This window comes from Osmerus eperlanus, chromosome 12, assembly GCF_963692335.1.
Source record: "Osmerus eperlanus chromosome 12, fOsmEpe2.1, whole genome shotgun sequence".
In the NCBI taxonomy this organism is placed as follows: domain Eukaryota; kingdom Metazoa; phylum Chordata; class Actinopteri; order Osmeriformes; family Osmeridae; genus Osmerus; species Osmerus eperlanus.
The window spans coordinates 5,776,620-5,794,053 of NC_085029.1; the positions used below are offsets into that span (position 1 = coordinate 5,776,620).

Sequence of the window (17,434 nt, forward strand, 5' to 3'; positions counted from 1 at the left end):
AAACAGAGTCTCCAAAGTGTTAAGCCTCTGTTCAATGTGATACATGCATCATATTGTATACATCATTCATTGCATGCATTGCATGTGCCAAACACAATAACATGTTTGGTGACCATCAAAACAGGATGGACAGCTATTTAATACAGCTATTGTATGAAGCAATATATAGATGTACATGATAGTGATTTTATTGTGTACATGGTAATCAATGCTTTTTCATTCATTTCATTTTGTTCTCTCAACAATTGAGCAAACTGTTCTTTAAAAGTGAATAAAACGGGATGCTTTGCATACTGACATCACCATATAAATACTATATAGATCATGTGTGTCTGACATGACTGATAATTATAGTAATGTGTTAACAATTTATAATCTCCTTTCTTTGTATTCAACGTATTCAACAATCTTTCCTATTTCAATGGTAACTTATTTCATTCTAGCACCAATCACAATGTTATAATTGAAAATAGTTACAACATATAATATAAATCAATGCTTGTCTGTGTATTGCTTTTCCTAATCGTTCTGATGAAACAAAAACAAAAAAGTCACAATGCTGGGTTGGAATATTACTTTCATTGGCCTTTGTGATTTGCTGTCTCTTGGCTACTCTCCCTATCGAAAATTATTTTACAGTATTGTATAGTGACTACAAACCTATTCTTGCTACATTTCCACTCGGCACGAAGACTGTGTTGTGTGGCAGTTAGTTTACGGTTAAGATTCAATTTAGAAACTAAGCGTGTTTGAGAGTCTTTATGTAACAAAAGTAAAACTATAAAACACACATACAAAAGCTTACAAAAAGCATGTTTGAAAACTACTCCAGGTGTAGCATTATTCCACAAATGTTTGTTTGTCGACATGACATCTATTCAGTGACCATTTTCTTTCTATATTTCAAGCTCTAGACAACTTGATTTCTTCTGAATGGGCACACAGTGCATCACACCATATGTGGAATATTATTGTGCTGTAGTAAGTATTATTACTGTTTACTTATAGAATCACTTTGTCTCAATGGTCATTATTCATCAGTTATTTAGTGTTTTGGTGTTTTTGGTCAGTTGAACAGTGGAGTTGATAGCCAGTCCTTAAGAAAAGGTAAGTACAGAGAATGAGAGAGACAAAGAGGCCAGAGAGAGAATAGCAGAGAAACTGCAGTGTGGTGTGTGTTTATCTGAGCATCACTGAAGTGACAGCGGCCCAAGCTTGTCTCTGTTTGGCGCACCGCAAAGCGCTCAGCGGGAGGCCACTGCTCTCCCTCCGTTCCGCCCTCCCTTGCGCCGCTCAGTGTCTCCACCGCCGCAGCGTGTTAATCATTTAAACAGCACAATCAAAGAAAAATAAGATGTTTCACATGATGTGAAATGTACAGGGAGGAATGTGATTATTAGTGTTTGTGAGAGACACAGCCGGAGTGATTGAGTTGAAGGGGACTTTGATTTCAGGGGCTCCACTGTTATATGCAATGAGTCCGGGTTCAATGTTTAGAAATCTATAGTCATCTGCTATCGTGATGCAATACAAGGCACAAAGCAGTCCTATTTAAATTACGGGTACAATTAAACTATTCATTGTTTTGTGTCATTTCAGAGGCACAGAATAATGTTTTGCTGTAATGTTCGATGCACTTTGATGCATGCATTTTTTAAGGATATCTAGGGTTTGCCATCTTATTTTGTCTTTAGTACAAATGAAAAAGGAGAAGATTTTCAATGTAGATAGCAATTCAGGTAGCTAAGGGAACAATTCACTATAAACCACACATCTGAAGAACAGAGAGTTAAAAATAGTAGTGGCCTTGTTCACATCAGTTTCTTCTTAGACATAAAATCACTATCTGGCAAACACAACACACCAACAGCAAAACACAGCAGTGGAAGATGAATCACCTTGGCTCGTCAAGAGGTTAGTTAATAGACACATTTGATGTCACGCGGCCCCACTTGTGTTGAAAGGGATTTTGTTAGTGTGTTCGTATCACCTCGTGTGCATAAAGCTCCACTTTAAACAATAAACAGCAGTGAGCGCATCCAAGCCTCCACAGTTTAACTGTTTCCTTTGATAGTTGATACACATTACCGTGGGTCTTTATCTAATGGATTGGATTTTCCCCTCTGTGTTCCAATACTGTTTAAAAGCACAAACAACTGTTAAGACTGTAATGTAATGCCATCTACCCATTTACTGTTCCAAAGCTGCCGTATGCCCTATTGGTTTATATGATACAATTCACAAGTTCAGTAATCACACCATAGATTGAATAGATAGCTTTTATTGAAGCAGGGCTGGTAGCAGAGCCAAGCCGGATGGTGGAGGAGGCCGGTAGCAGAGCCGGGCCTGGGGTCCAAGCATGGACTCGGGGTGTGGCAGAGAGTCCTAATGGGTCACGGCCGAGCAGCAGCTCAAGCAGATCCCCTGGGAAGCCTGAATAGATGACAGGGAGAAGCAGTGAAGAAAGGGAAGATGTTAGATGAAGGTGACAACAACAGGCTAGCACAGGGACCAGAGGAACGGAAGATACTTTATACAGAACTCCTAATTGAGGAAGGGGAGTTTGGTCACATTCTTCCATGCTTTACTGGGCTGATGCGTATTAGTTGATTGGAGACTGGGCTGATGCGTATTAGTTTGATTGGAGAAGGTGGAGTCTTGGTGTGCCACCTTCCTCCCGAACTTTAGCTAACCCTTTCATGCCTAACTCCATGTCATGTTTGATGCGTTTTGACCTTTCACCTTTTAAATTGTTGTTAGATTTACAGTTTGGTTTGAGCTGGATTGGAGCTTAGCCTTAGTGTGAAGTCTAACTAGAGTGTGTTAATTGCATTATTCCTAACTTGGCATCTGTCTCTGTCTTTCTGTCTGTCTCTCCCCATACCCCCAGATATCCCCATCTGTTCTTGAACAGGAGTGAGAAAAAAATCTTGACACACCAGGTTAAGTTAAGAGGCACCCTGTTCTTTCGTTCAGCGTACTGCATTTCTTTTATTGCCTTTCAGTAAAGGACTGCAACCAAAAATACCTTGTTAGGTCTTTATGATGTTTCCATTGAACTAATGTCATAGTTAAGTACACAACAAATGTAAAGTCTGGCAAGAATATGTTTTATTGTATGTGTGTGTGTGTGTGTGTGTGTGTGTGTGTGTGTGTGTGTGTGTGTGTGTGTGTGTGTGTGTGTGTGTGTGTGTGTGTGTGTGTGTGTGTGTGTGTGTGTGTGTGTGTGTGTGTGGGGTGCATAATACATGATATCAATATAACAATATTCAATTAACTGTGTTCAATTCTCCAACATTGTGGCTTCAGCCAGCTGTATCCGTAGACATCTCTGAAGGCCCAAACCAAATAGATCCTGATAGGGTGGTTGGACTGCAGCTGTTTGTTTAACTCTAACTTGAAATTACGTCAGTGACAGACCGTAACATGTCCAACCCCAGAGTTCTCTTCAATCACTAAGCAATCTGAGACAGCTCGCCCTCACATATATATATTTTTCTTTAACCGCACCATGGAAGCGGGGGGTATAAAGAGTGATGCATCGAGACACATTCTTTTCATTCATACACCGAGGCATGGCCAATCAAGTAGCTATTCCCAGGCAATACTACTTTTTTCGCAGACCTTATGGCATTCATTTCATTTAGAAAACTTTAGAAGAGGTAAACTGTAATGAAAAACAAATTTTATGTAGTGAAGAATGTAGAAAAAGAAACGCAGTATCCCATTGATTGGGGAGGCATGAGCGTCAGTGCCCAGGGGCGCTTTGGGCTACTATGGCCTTGGTCCGAATTCAGAAACTAAAGAAAGTTTCTAATAGGCCTATTGATCATCTTATTTATACTCAAACATAACAATGAGTCAAAAATATTCTATTACATACAAAAAACTGTATTTGCACAAACATTATTGCAAAGAAAATGTTTACTGTGCGCTCGCATTAACTATTGATATCCATACCAAAGCTGAAATCAAACTTGCGTCCTTGAACCGCACGTATAGTAGATTAAGCAAGGGGAAGTTTGTATAGTGCATTGTGTTGTACACTTCTTGTATGCAGCACTTTATGAGTAATATGAGTAGTAAGGGGCCCATGCCCCAGTAGAGCTTTATGTCTAGCAACGCCCCTGTTACATTACATTAATATGATCCATAATTTCACACAACATACAATAAACACACAGTCGAAAAATAGGTAGCTTTATGATTCTTTTATGCATCCACCATATTGTGTCTGACAATAAAGTTTGGCAATACTACTTTGGTGATGGCACCTCTGCAGTAAGGTCCCAATCAAGAGTGTCTTGATAGCCAAAATCCTCACCTATGAAAAGTATCTAACCCCTTCATCTAAAAGTAATTGTGATATTCTAAACAACTAATACATCTAATCCAATACATCTAATCCAATTCCCTACGTAAATGTGCCTCGGTTTAGTGTGAACTCTATTCAGTGACCAAAATGGCTGCAATTCACTTCATGGATTTTAAGGCCGACAGTATTTAGAGTCGTCGGGCCTTGCCGAAGTCATTCAGTTAACAATAACATTGTCCAGGCAGATCAGGATTTTGCTTATGTGACGAGAGTGCATGCAAATAGCCTACCCCAGAAGAGTTGCTGCGGTTGTCAAGTTTCTTCATTTTCCATTTTTAAGTAGTTCTGACAACCTCATCAGATCAGGAATTGGCTAAAGTGCCCGGCTGTCATTATTACCCGTAACACACCGTGGAGTTGACTTGGAGAGACAGAGACGCCGAAACCACAGACCTCAAACAAGATGCTGGAAGAGAGCGACGCGACTTAACAGCGAAAACCCCACCCAACCCAGTTAGCTCTCCCCTGCACCCCGCCTTGTTCTATTCCTTTATGCACTACCCTTTTCTTCACGCGCTAGTTTAAAGTTGTCCTGGCTTTTATTTTCAGAAATATTAATTTGGATGAAAAGGATAGCGATGCATCTGAACACACTAAAGGGAATGGGAGACAGAAAAAAATTGGCTAGGGAGAGCGAGAAAGGGAGAAAAAACGAGGTGCCATACGTGCGCGTTTCTCTCTCTTGACGTTTTGCTGAAGTTTGTACGCCACTTGCGCCCGCCGTCTCCCTCGCTAATGATACCAGTGGAGGCTCTCTGGGGAATGGCGTCCGCTGTGCGCCTGGCTTTCACATTTCCAGCGATGGGTATTTTGGGAGGCAAGAGGGGCCTATGAGGCACATCATTCCAATAGCTCATCTCTCTCTCTGTCTCTCTTTTGCTCTCTCTCTCTCTCTCTCTCTCTCTCTCTCTCTCTCTCTCTCTCTCTCTCTCTCTCTCTCTCGTCTACTCTACTATCCAGTCTGTTGCACTCTCCCTTCTTTGTTGTACTTCAGCACAGGCATACATTCTCAGACTTACTCAGTCCTTGTTTTTCTTCTCTCCGTTTTCCCCTTCCCTTAACCCCCCTCTCATTTTTATGATTTGGTAAAGAGTGGGGGGAAACTAGTGTATGTATGAGGGGAAAAAGTACTTTTTTTTTACTTATTCATTGTATATGAAATCAAGAGGTTTTTTTCTTCTCTCTTCCTTTTCTGTCTCCTCTTGGTTAAGGCAAATTAATGTTTAAAGAGGTAATTTACCGGCCCTGGCAATATTCATATTGTGTATCACACAAACACGGGTGCAACAAAAGGAAATTCTAATCTAGACAGTAACATGACTGCACAGTGGATCCTCCATGGGGGGTCCGGATGAATTATACAACAATCTGTGTTCTCCCCCGTTTAATTTAAAGGTCTGTTTTCAAGGCTATCGTCGGCTCCACTTCACAAGAGAGAGTTTGCCCATTGAGGTCAAGCCCATATTGACAAATATCAAGAGGCAAGAGATAGCGCACCAAAAATGAACGTATGAATAAGTAAGCGACAAAATAAGCAAATATAAAGCAACAAGGGAGAGGAAGCGAGCAGACATAACACAACAAGTTGTTGGCCATGAAAATGCGCCTGAGCTAGGTTTGTGAGAATCTAACAGAGCAGAACAGACTTCAAAATAATGAAAATGAAATGAAAATAATTGTTTATTTCACAGTATTGCTAAGCTGGGAAGGTCTTGTGTTTTTTTACATGGGAGGTTGAGGCTATCTCAACCAACACCGCACATAGTTAGGGAGTTGCGTATGGCAACATTGAAAGAAAAACCATTAGGCATCCTACCAAATCTCGCAATGTTGAAATTTCAAGTTGTACTGGGCATACTTGGCCCACAATGGCAAAAATATTTTTTTGTAACTCTACTGGAGAGTTTCCTTTCAGCTCTTGTCTTTTTGTGAGTTTTTTTCCAATTAAGTGAAGACTGTTTCTCTTTGAAAAACATCTCTCATGCTCTCTTGGCCACGTGTTGTCACCACTAATATCCCTAGAAGCCATGCGACACAATCACAGACAGCTTAATCACCGACCATCATACCTCAGCAAATCAACATGTCACTGTCCCCTGACCCCTCCCCTGGCGCTTGCAGCCTGTCTTGTCTTGACAGGATGATTTTGACCTTTGACTTCTGAGGGCAGATGGCTCAATTGGCTTTTTTTTAATAGGAGCATACAGACAATAAAGCGGTCTCCCCTCATTGGGTCTAGTTGAAGGACACCTGGCACTTCTCTTTAAAATGTTTTCATCAATCTGTAACCCTCCTCTTCTGCAAATGTTGAGGTGGAATTAGCTGTAAAACAGTAAATACTTACATTGAGGACGTGAAGCTTTGTGTTGTCTTCCAGTTGTCTAAAATACCTCAAAATAAAACACTCAATTTCCCCTTCCACTGCATATTTTAGGACTTATATTATCCCAAAGCAGAAATATACCATCACTTTTGCTTGCTGTCATGATTGACAAGAACTGGATTTGCCATATGCCCTGTTTCTATAAGTTGTAACCATTAAGAACATTTGATGATGGATTCTGAGCTTGATTCCTGCATTAAGTATAACATAATGCAGTTTTTGCATTAAGTATAATGCAGAATGGCACAGTCCGGCCAAGCAAAGAACGTAGCTGGAGTGAAGTTAGTTGTCCCTTAGAGCAGTATGACTGAGTTAACCCTCCTGAGGGGCCAGTGATCACACACTTCAGAGGCTGCTACACTTCCCTTGATTCCACTCACTCTGACGAAAAAGGAAATGTAGAGATATAAAAAATGCCATGCATGTGGCTTCACAGAACTATAAAAAGTGTGTCATCAGCACAAAGATACAACTCTTTCTCTCTGTGTGTGTGTGTGGCTGGGTGCCTGCCCCAGAGCTACATGATGAGGATGGAGGCAGATGGAGAAGTTAAACGTAGACCCACCTGGGTATAGTAGAAACAGCTCAAAGTAGTGCTGTTCTTGGAGACTTTCCCAGCCCAGGTGTATTGTATGCCAGTGTCTGTGTGTGTGTGTGATTGTACAAATGGCTTTGCACTCATTTACCTTAAATCTCTTAATTACTTTTCATACTTCTTATCCAGGTTTTACTCCCTACTATTAAGACTTTTCTAACTCTGCTACCTCCAATCTTAAACACCCCTGTTACATATTTAAGCTTTTACGAGTTCAAGTACGAGTGAGGTACAAAACAGAACATTTCATGGCAAACAATGGTTTTGTGAATCATGCACATTGTTTTCTAATGCCTCAGTGGCTAATGTGGTATTCAGTCAACATGTTTAAAGGATATCATGCTTTTTTTATAGCGTAAAACATAAAATGTGCCCATTGTAGGTGCTTTCGGCATTGGACAGGGGTCAGCAAGGGCACCCTGACTGGTCTAGGGACTACGCAGTCCCATACGCAATAAACTGTGTATGGGTTATGCACTGTGTGTTCTGACACCTTTCTATCAGATCCAGTATTAACTTTTTATGCAATTTGAGCTACAGTAGCTTGTCTGTTAAGAAGGTGATTGGCTGGAATATGCCTACCCTCGAGGACCTTGCACACCTCGAGGTCCCTGAGGCGAGTGAGGAAGATTGTGGTCGACTCCTCCCACCCTGGACACTCCCTGTTTCAGTCACTCCCCTCTGGGAGAAGGCTGCGGTCCATCAGGCAGTGGCGGAACTAGAGTTTTATACATGGGGTGGCCAAGGGGTGGCCATGGCTACTTCCATAGTCCAGAGTCTTGGGTCACTGTTTTCATTAATATATACAGTATAATCTGGGTCTATAAGTGCTAGAACATCCAAAATATTTTTTGGAAAAAAAGCTCAAGCACCAGGGACTTATAATAGCATTTCTGTGTTACAGAAATAACACAGTGCATAGTTTATTTACAAAACAAAGTGAAATTACACACCCAAAAAAACACTGTAATTTGACTTGACAGGTAGCAGAAATCAAGCAGAAATGGACTTGAAAAATATAAATAACTTGGTGCCCAACCACATTACAGATTTACAGTATAATATTTATGTTAATATATATTATGTTAACTAATAGCAAAGAAAAGTTTTGGAATTGGCCTAAACAAGACCAAATTAAATCTGTGTGATAAGAAACCCTTTGGATGTATAATTTTAGAATGTCAGTGTACAAGCTAGTACACAGTGCAGGTATTATTTATTATACCAACTAACACAGATGTAAACACAATGTTAGGCTAAATTGGGAACCGATCTCTCGTCTATCTGATTACCGTATTTTTCGGAAAATAAGCCGCATCGTGTATAAGGCGCCCCCCCCCCCCCCCCCCAGTCTGGCATCTACACAATCTTTAGCTCATGAAAAAGAACTATTCGCGCTAAGCTACCAAAAAAAAGTTTGTCGCTGAAATTCCAGTCGATTATTGTTGCGTCTATGTTTTATGCAGAACTAGTTTCTTCAGAGCGTAATAGGATTTTGGTGGCACGGTTCGACACGTGATCGTTCTACACCAATAAGGTAGCTGCTTTTTGTCAACATGGATGGATATGTTTGGCAAATAGTGGATGGGACCTTGCACGTAACAGAAATTCGGCCCCTGACAGTGTTTTGCATGTGATACACTGCGGCTGCAAAAGTGCGTGTGAGACAGGCAGATGTTCATGTTTTTCTGCAGGACTGTGTTGCACAGACTTATGTTGTTGTTGTAATTGTGCCAACACAAAAGAAACTGAGGAACTGGGAGATAACTGTCCTGACACTGACAGTGAGGACTGAGTGTCCTTAATCTGTTATTCCTTATTCTGTTTTGTACAGTTTTATATATCATATTTCATATTCTTCATTACGATTGTTTTTATGGTTGATCAGTGTTTTCATTTGTGGAAGAATGAATGAATGTTACAACAACGACATAAGTCTGTCTCTCCCCCCCAGGTTAATGTAATAGCCTAGTTTAATAACTAATGTAATATTGCACATATTTTCGTACTATTTCCCCTAAAGCAATAAGGTTAGGCTACTTAGAGACCTTCCACTCATAAAGTATGTTCTAAATGGCATAAATGCTGCCAATTATTAATTGACGTATTAATAATTGAAGTTGGTCAGTAGCCTATCGATTAAGGTACTCGAAAGCATGTACACTGTCTGCTTCATTTGAGCTTGATAGGCTAAGCATTCTGTAGCAAATAATAACAATAAACCCACTATTTATTAATTAAAACTACTTCTGCATAGTAATGCACCGAAAATACAAACGTAAGGAAGGCAGCAATCGCTATCGAATCAACAAACATGTGCAATTTAGCTAGCAGGGGAATAATACAGATCACCAGTTAACTTAATTTAAATTAGCAAGAATATAGACTAATACAATAACAGGTTTAAATTAACTGACAAGTTAGCTATACGACTTTTCAAAGACACACAATCTCAACTGCGGTGTGAAGCGCGTATCCATGCTATTCTCCGACATGCACTCTAACAATCACATAGACGTCCTAAAATTTTGTACAGCCCTATTTCTGATACCATGGCGGCAGAAATGTAGTCATGGCGGGCCGCCACTGCAAAATAAACATAGGAAACACTAACGTGCAAGGTCCCATCCTTTATTTGACAACCATATCCATCCATGTTGACAAAAAGCAGCTACCTTATTGGTGTAGAACGTAAGAACCTATTACGCTCTGAAGAAACTAGTTCTGCATAAAACATAGACGCATCGACAATCGACTGGAATTTCAGCGACAAACTTTTTTTGGTAGCTTAGCAGGACTCGTTCTTTTTTATGAGCTAAAGATTGTGTAGATGCCAGACTGTGGAGCGGGTTGAAACGATAACAGGGTTCACCTTACGGCCTATAATGCCCTTAACTTAGTAGCTTTTCAGCTTGCCGCAGGGCATTCTGGGTACCAAGAGCAATGCACGAGTATAGGCGATCTACAGCATTGTGTAACACACTTCGGTTGTGGATAGTATGTCCAGAAATAAAGCCAAGTCATTCATTTAGTGGCAGAATCCATTGTTATGTCTACAAAATTATTTTAGATATAGTATAGGTTTAGCTTACTTGCAAATCCTGAGGATAGCCTACTGTAGCAGACCTTTCTATGTGACAACGGACAAGGCTGTTTTGTCCCTCGGGAGTTGCCGTAGGCTTGATGCTGAAAGCATTTGTGAATTCAGTGAGGGCTGTTCGAATAGCGATGTCAAGAAGAGCAGTGGTAAAATACAAGTTATGAAAAGAGACCGCGTCCGTGTCTTATTGTCCACACGATCATATACAATTAGATCTAAAACGAATTTACAAAGAGCTCTGTTACACTACCAAAGTTGAATTAGTAATGTTGTTTGCGATGCTAGCGTTATTTTTGCTAGAGCTATCTAGCCTATAACATTTCACTTGGTCTTGCAGATGTTTGATTAACTGAAATTATTATGAAATGTTATGTTCTACTAGCCATTTGTTTACTTTAGCAAGTCACTGTATTTCCAAGCCCTGATAGTGTAACTGAGACAACACAGTAGCCTAAATAATTCCTCTTTCAAGTAATAAGCCCCTGTTCAAGTGTTGAGCATTAAATTAGCTGCACGGTCTGTAGAGATCTTGAGAGAAGCCACTTATTTGTTCTAAAACCGGATTATAAACTGCTTTGAAATATAAGCCGCACAAGCGCAAGAAAACTGTAAAATCGGAGTACAAGCCTACTGACTGTCTCAGTTTGTCTGTTATTGGAGTCGAAGTTCTAACATAAACTTACACAGCTACTGTAGGCTAATCAACATTCGTAAAAAAAAATTCAGGAAACCTAAACCCAATGCAAACCTTAAAACGTACTTCAAATATTATGCCTTTTTTCAATCGCGAAAAGAGCTTGTGGAGCTGTGGAAATATTCTCTATTCTGCTGTCTTTTCTTATTATTCTTCTGTATCTCGCAACAAACGTCTCTTTGATTTGAATAATGCACCGCAACACAGCAAAATAAATGCTTCTTTCAACAAGAGGTCAAATGAGATGTCAATCAGCATCAAATTTCCAGTAGCAAATTAAATTTTGGACACCCCTGTGGCTCCGCTACTGCCATCAGGACCAATACCACATGCCACAAAAACAGTTTCTTCCCATCCGCTGTTGGCCTCTTCAACAAGGCCAAGGGTTCACACTGACTTTAATGACTTAATGTCGTAAAACACATTGCATTTGGCACTTCTTTACACAATTGTATCTTTTGTACCATTTGTATTTTTAGTCATATTTGTATTTTTATATTGTAAATTACGGTAACTTTATATTAGATTTTATATTGTATATTTTATTTATTTATGATTCTGATTCTGTTGGATTGGACCACATGGGCCAGCCTTCGCTCCCCACATGGATCAATGAGCCCTGGCGATCCATGACCCTAGTGCCGGTTCACCACTTTTCCTTCCTTCCTGCAAACCGGGAACACCCCACAAGAGCTGCAGTTTTGGAGATGTTCTGACCCAGTCGTCTAGTCATCACAATTTGCCCCTTTTTAAAGTCGCTCAAATCCTTACGCTTGCCCATTTTTCCTGTCTCTATCACATCAACTTCAAGGACAAATTGTTTACTTTCATGCCTGATATATCCCACCCACGACAGCCGACAGGTGCCATGATAACAAGATAATCAGTGTTATTCATTTCACCTGTCAGTGGTCATAATGTTATGGATGATTGGCACAGATAGATGTATAAATTAATATATACATATAGATAGACAGTATATATATACAGTACCAAATGGGAAAATGTGTCCAAACTTTTGACTGGTACTGTATATACTGTATATACACAGTTCAGTCAAGACACTCACGTATTAGATTTGAGCATTTATTGATAACCATGACATGGAAATAGGTTTGTCTTTGGCGGAGTGGATGATCTAAGAGAAGCACTCCCTGCCTACTCGATGCAACACATACTGTACATATATGAAATGTGAGGGAGCAAAAGAGATATAATCCCCCTGAAAAATAGAACATACAGACAGCAAGGGGGAGAAGGGGATGGTGGAAGGCGGCAGCAGCACTGATCATACAGCAACCAGGGGTGAGTGTGTGCGTATTCGCGCGGCTTTTTAATGCCGCCTTATTGGACGTGGTCCAATGGGCTTGTGCTGGCTAACACAGGTGTAGAGTCCCATGCCTGAAATAGCTCCACTCGTTACATACTGTATATATATATATATATATATATATATATATATATATATATATATATATATATTTACGGTTGTCTCCACAGAGGTTCGCACCTCTGCACCGTCCATTATTTTCTGTCTAGCATTATTCCTTACAAATACACTACCGTTCAAAAGTTTGGGGTCACTTAAAAATGTCCTTATTTTTCAAAGAAAAGCACTGTCTTTTTAAATGAAAATAACGTTAAATTAATCAGAAATACACTATACATTGTTAATGTGGTAAATGACTATTCTAGGTGGAAATGTCTGGTTTTTAATGAAATATCTACATAGGTGTATAGAGGCCCATTTCCAGCAACTATTACTGTATGTGTTCGAATGGTACATTGTGTTTGCTAATTGCCTTAGAAGACTAATGGATGATTAGAAGGATTAGAATTAGAATGCCAAAGGTCTGCAATGTTGTAATTGCTGCAAATGGAGCATTATTTGACGAAAGCAAAGTTTGAAGAACAAAATTTATATTTAAAATAAAAATAATTATTTCTAATAATAATAATTAACCTTGTAAATGTCTTGACTATATTTTCTATTCATTTTGAAAGTTATTTGATAAATAAAAGTGTGAGTTTTCATGGAAAACACGAAATTGTCTGGGTGACCCCAAACTTTTGAACGGTAGTGTATATATAAACTGTATATCTATATGTGATCAGTTGATCATAAACAAATCCACCAATACATGATATGTTTCAGATTGTGTTGAATATCCAAAGCACTCGGGTTCAATTTTCAGGGCCCATAAATCCGATCTTCCCTATCTTAAACCAGTAAGGGGTTAGAAGGGGCTCGTAATGGTTGAGCTGTATAATTAAGAAGCACATGTTGCCAGTTGGTGGACAGGGGTGGGAGGGACAGTGTGTGCTGATGTGGATTGGTAATGAATGAGCTATATCGTCTATATCCCTTTACTAGACAACTATCTAATTCTGAAACAGAGGGAAAACGAATATAGCAGATATTAGTGAGAAAGTGGGCCGCTAAGTGAAACATGGAATAAAGTTTACAGGACTGCAGTTGTGCAACTGAGTGCAGGAGAGGATGAAGGAGTACTGAAATTCAAGTTCTTGAAGTGAAATGATGACTACTTGAGTGTTGGTACACCTTACAGAAAGCTGCATAAAGCTACGGAGGCCTGTTATCAAACTTACCCACAGCCTGCACTATAGGTTCCTGTTCAAGCTGAACGCATTGCTGCACTTTGTTGCTGAGGCTACTCAAATTTTCCGTCCATCTCTATCTCCCCCAACGCACACACACACAGACACATACATTCACACCCCCTCTGTGCAAATGCTCAAGTTTGATTGATGAGGAAATAGCAGACAAATTGCAATGTCCATTCTGATGGATGACATCATTTGGCCAATGTGCTGATCACGTATGCCAAACAAGAGCCCACCCCTATATATATATATATAAATTATTGTATATATATATATATTTTTTTTTTGGTGTGTGCTTACAATTGATCAGTTTCACTTTGAAAATCATAGGACAAGAACCTTCACCAGCCCATCTCTACCCCCCCCCCCCCACACACACACACACAATCCATCTTTATCTGGGGAGGTACAGGCCATGACAGACAGGGGCTGGTCTGATTACCTTCACAGGGACAATCAGAGACAGTCGGCATGTGAAACAGATGCGCCAGTCGAGACAGTCGTTTTATGACAGGAATGAGTAGAAAGCGCTCGTCTGTCTGTTTACTTCTGTGAGTGTTATCTGTTGAACACCGACAATCTTTCATTGAGCGGGATTGGAAACATTTTATTTTTGGAATGTGCAGTGGTACCTTACAAAACATTAAAACGGTAATAAACCCTATGATCCACACTTTTCACTGATTTCTTTAAATATTTTTCACAACTCTTCACACTGTTTGGCTCTGGAGTTATGCACATTCCTCAATCAAAATGATAGGCCCCTAACACATTACTGTTTTGTGATGCCTCATTCTCCCATCTGCTGATTTGCAGAAGCCATCCATGCACCAACTTATATTCAATTGTGTTGACAGGTGAGGAGGAGGAGGGTAGGGACGACTTGATTGATGGGAGAGTCGAATGGTAAGTTTATGGGCCAGAGAAAATCTGAATATTGAGAGTGCCCCACCTCGTCACGTCAAACCGTTGTGTCACCCTTGCCATATTAAGAGTTATTTGACAATGCATTATGTTAGAAATCTGTCATGCAAAAAAGATGAGCAAGTGGGAATGCTGTGGCTGAAATGATGGTCTTTGGTGAGTTACATCCCCCCTTCCCACACACACACCCCAACACCCCCTTTCAATTCCCTGTAGACAGTTTGCAGCTTGCACTAGTTAGCCACCCCCATAGTATATTTTTAAATATGCATGTATTTTAATGTTTCTTTGTTTATCATTTACATTACATTTAGCAGACGCTCTTATCCAGAGGGACTTACAGTAAGTACAGGGACATTACCCCTGAGGCAAGTAGGGTGAAGTGCCTTGCCCAAGGACACAACGTCATTTTCCACGGCTGGGAATCGATCCGGCAACCTTCCGATTAATAGCCCGATTCCCTAACCGCTCAGCCATCTGACTCCCCCTTATCAATGACCAAAAAGTTAAATGTTCTTTATGTACACTAGTCTCTCTACTGGACATTTAAGAAGCTCTTACTCCGTATCTTAGCAGTTCAATAGAATAGCTAGAAATAGGCAGGTCTTACGGGAGAGTTTAAACACAACAATCCTGATCCATCCCCAGGCCCTCGCTGGCTGTGTCACTGGCTATGTCCCTAAAGAGACGTGTTGCCTAATGTGAACCACATGAGACAATGAAGCTATGCTGATGATGAATCCCACATGGCAATGAGGTTGGTGTCATGCTACAAGCCCAGCTTGCTAGCTCATCTGCCTAGGTCATGTTAGTATCAGTGATTGACTCAAGTGCTGGGTGGGCCTGTGAGGTCCCTGAACTGGTGATTTGCCTCGATTTGTGTGTGTATGTGTGTGTGTGCATGCATGCATGCATGCATGGCTGTGAAACAGGCCTTCTAGGTGTAAACCTGTTTTGTATCTGGAAGTTTTAATGAGAGAAATCAAGTCTTAGGGCATGTTTATTTTCTCCAAGCCACAATGTACAGTTTAAGCTTTCTTCAGTGTGGGCCTACAGAAACCCAGATTATGCTTGTATTCAAAGGTTCACAACGAACCATCGTTGTGTTTACGTTGTGTTGTGTTGAACAAGGGCATGTGCTGTAATGAGCTAATTGTCGATTTATTTAGATGTGAACCCTGCTCCTCAAAATGGAGTATGAAACATACCATTGGCCCCTTTTGTATGTCAATAAATGTTCACTGTCTGTCTCCTCATGCATGACATGGTGTATGTGTGTTTGTGTTCCTGCACACTGTAGTATCCCTGGTTTTTACTCAGGAGGTCTCTCCAATGACCTTTGACCCCTCTTTCTCTGAGGACATTGTGCTAAGAATGAAGCAGCGTATCAAAGAGTGTAAGGGCACAGGGAGGCCAGTGGGTTTCTGGCAAAATCATCTCAATAAATAAATATCACAAGACACTGCCAGTGGGCAAAGCTTTGATGTGAGGGGGTTGAACCCCATTCACTCTGTGCAGGCACCTCTGTCTCTCCTCCAGTGTCTTTACTCACCACAAAAAAAAACACTCACTCAGACAAAATATCTGAAATGGTGCACCTCCACCTATTTGATGAGCACAGTTTGTTTTCTTTTGAAAAGACCAAATTCAGAAAGCATCATGTTGTAATACAAATAGATTATAGATTTTGTGATGACAATCTCTGTCACATTTAAAATAGTTAAATGCTTGTTACATAATTTGGGGGTATTTTTTTTAGACACAAAAAGAGTGTACGTTGTGTATGTTGAACTGAGAATGGCAGTTTTTGGCGAATTTTTTGACTTGTTCAAGCAATAAATGGTCTGAATGCATTTAAATGATATGACTGCCCTTACTGTATGTACTGCTACAGTAAACAATCAAGAAGTTATGTTGATTAAGTTTTTATACAAAACTTGCAACTTCATTTATTCCATTGCAGCAGTCACATGCCTTTCAGATAAGTAACAAAGTCTTAGCCCCCTTGTAAGCTTGTTACAAGTATTGATAGAGCAAAAAAGGACTGTTCTACAATTACTCTTCAACCTGTCTCCATTTTAAGAGATTCCTTAGCAAAATACATTGGTCTTGTTTAGGCATACAGTGAGTCCCCTATGGTGGGAAAATTAGCAATCTATGCATGTCTCCAAGGCGGCACTGCACACAAACACAAATCGTTCCATTTATGCCCCAAACATAAATCTGACTTTAATTACATGATGATCCAAGCAATTAACCATATAATCCACTGTTCTTATAAACTAGGCAGTTAGGAAAAAAGTCACTGGGAAGCTTTGTTGACTTGCAAAACAACTACTAGGAAAATCTGTTTTGTTAAGCCAAATTTGTTCAAGAGAATTACATGGCTATTGCTCACCATTGCCTCACACTGTCACCAAAAACGAAACTATGGTTTGATTGGGGACACAATGGGTTGATTTAAATGTGTTGTTTTTGTCCAGTGGAACTAAGTGTGCAGGTTGGACATTGTAGAACCTATTTTTTTTAATTAGCAGTAGTTAACAGTAGTTGATTTACCGTAATCACTTTGTCAGTGCATTTACTGTAGGTCTTCTGGGGACATGCACATTCACTTCTAACTAGTCTTCAATTATATGAGTAGTATAAGGCTCTGGTACACTTAGTCAGATATATAACACAGTGTTGCCCTTTCTACTGGTTTTTCTAAGAACTGGTTGTCTTTTTTGAAGAGTCCC

General features: G+C 40.1%; 1 long non-coding RNA gene across 1 annotated transcript; it reads right to left on the reverse strand.

The window, feature by feature from the left end:
* Nucleotides 1–2,265: 2,265 nt before the first annotated feature.
* LOC134030752 (uncharacterized) lies at nucleotides 2,266–4,770 on the reverse strand. The gene is made up of 2 exons (XR_009931724.1): nucleotides 4,606–4,770; nucleotides 2,266–2,433 (listed from the first exon to the last, which is right to left on the reverse strand). It is a non-coding gene; the product is annotated as an uncharacterized LOC134030752 (long non-coding RNA).
* Between the last annotated feature and the right edge of the window lie 12,664 nt (nucleotides 4,771–17,434).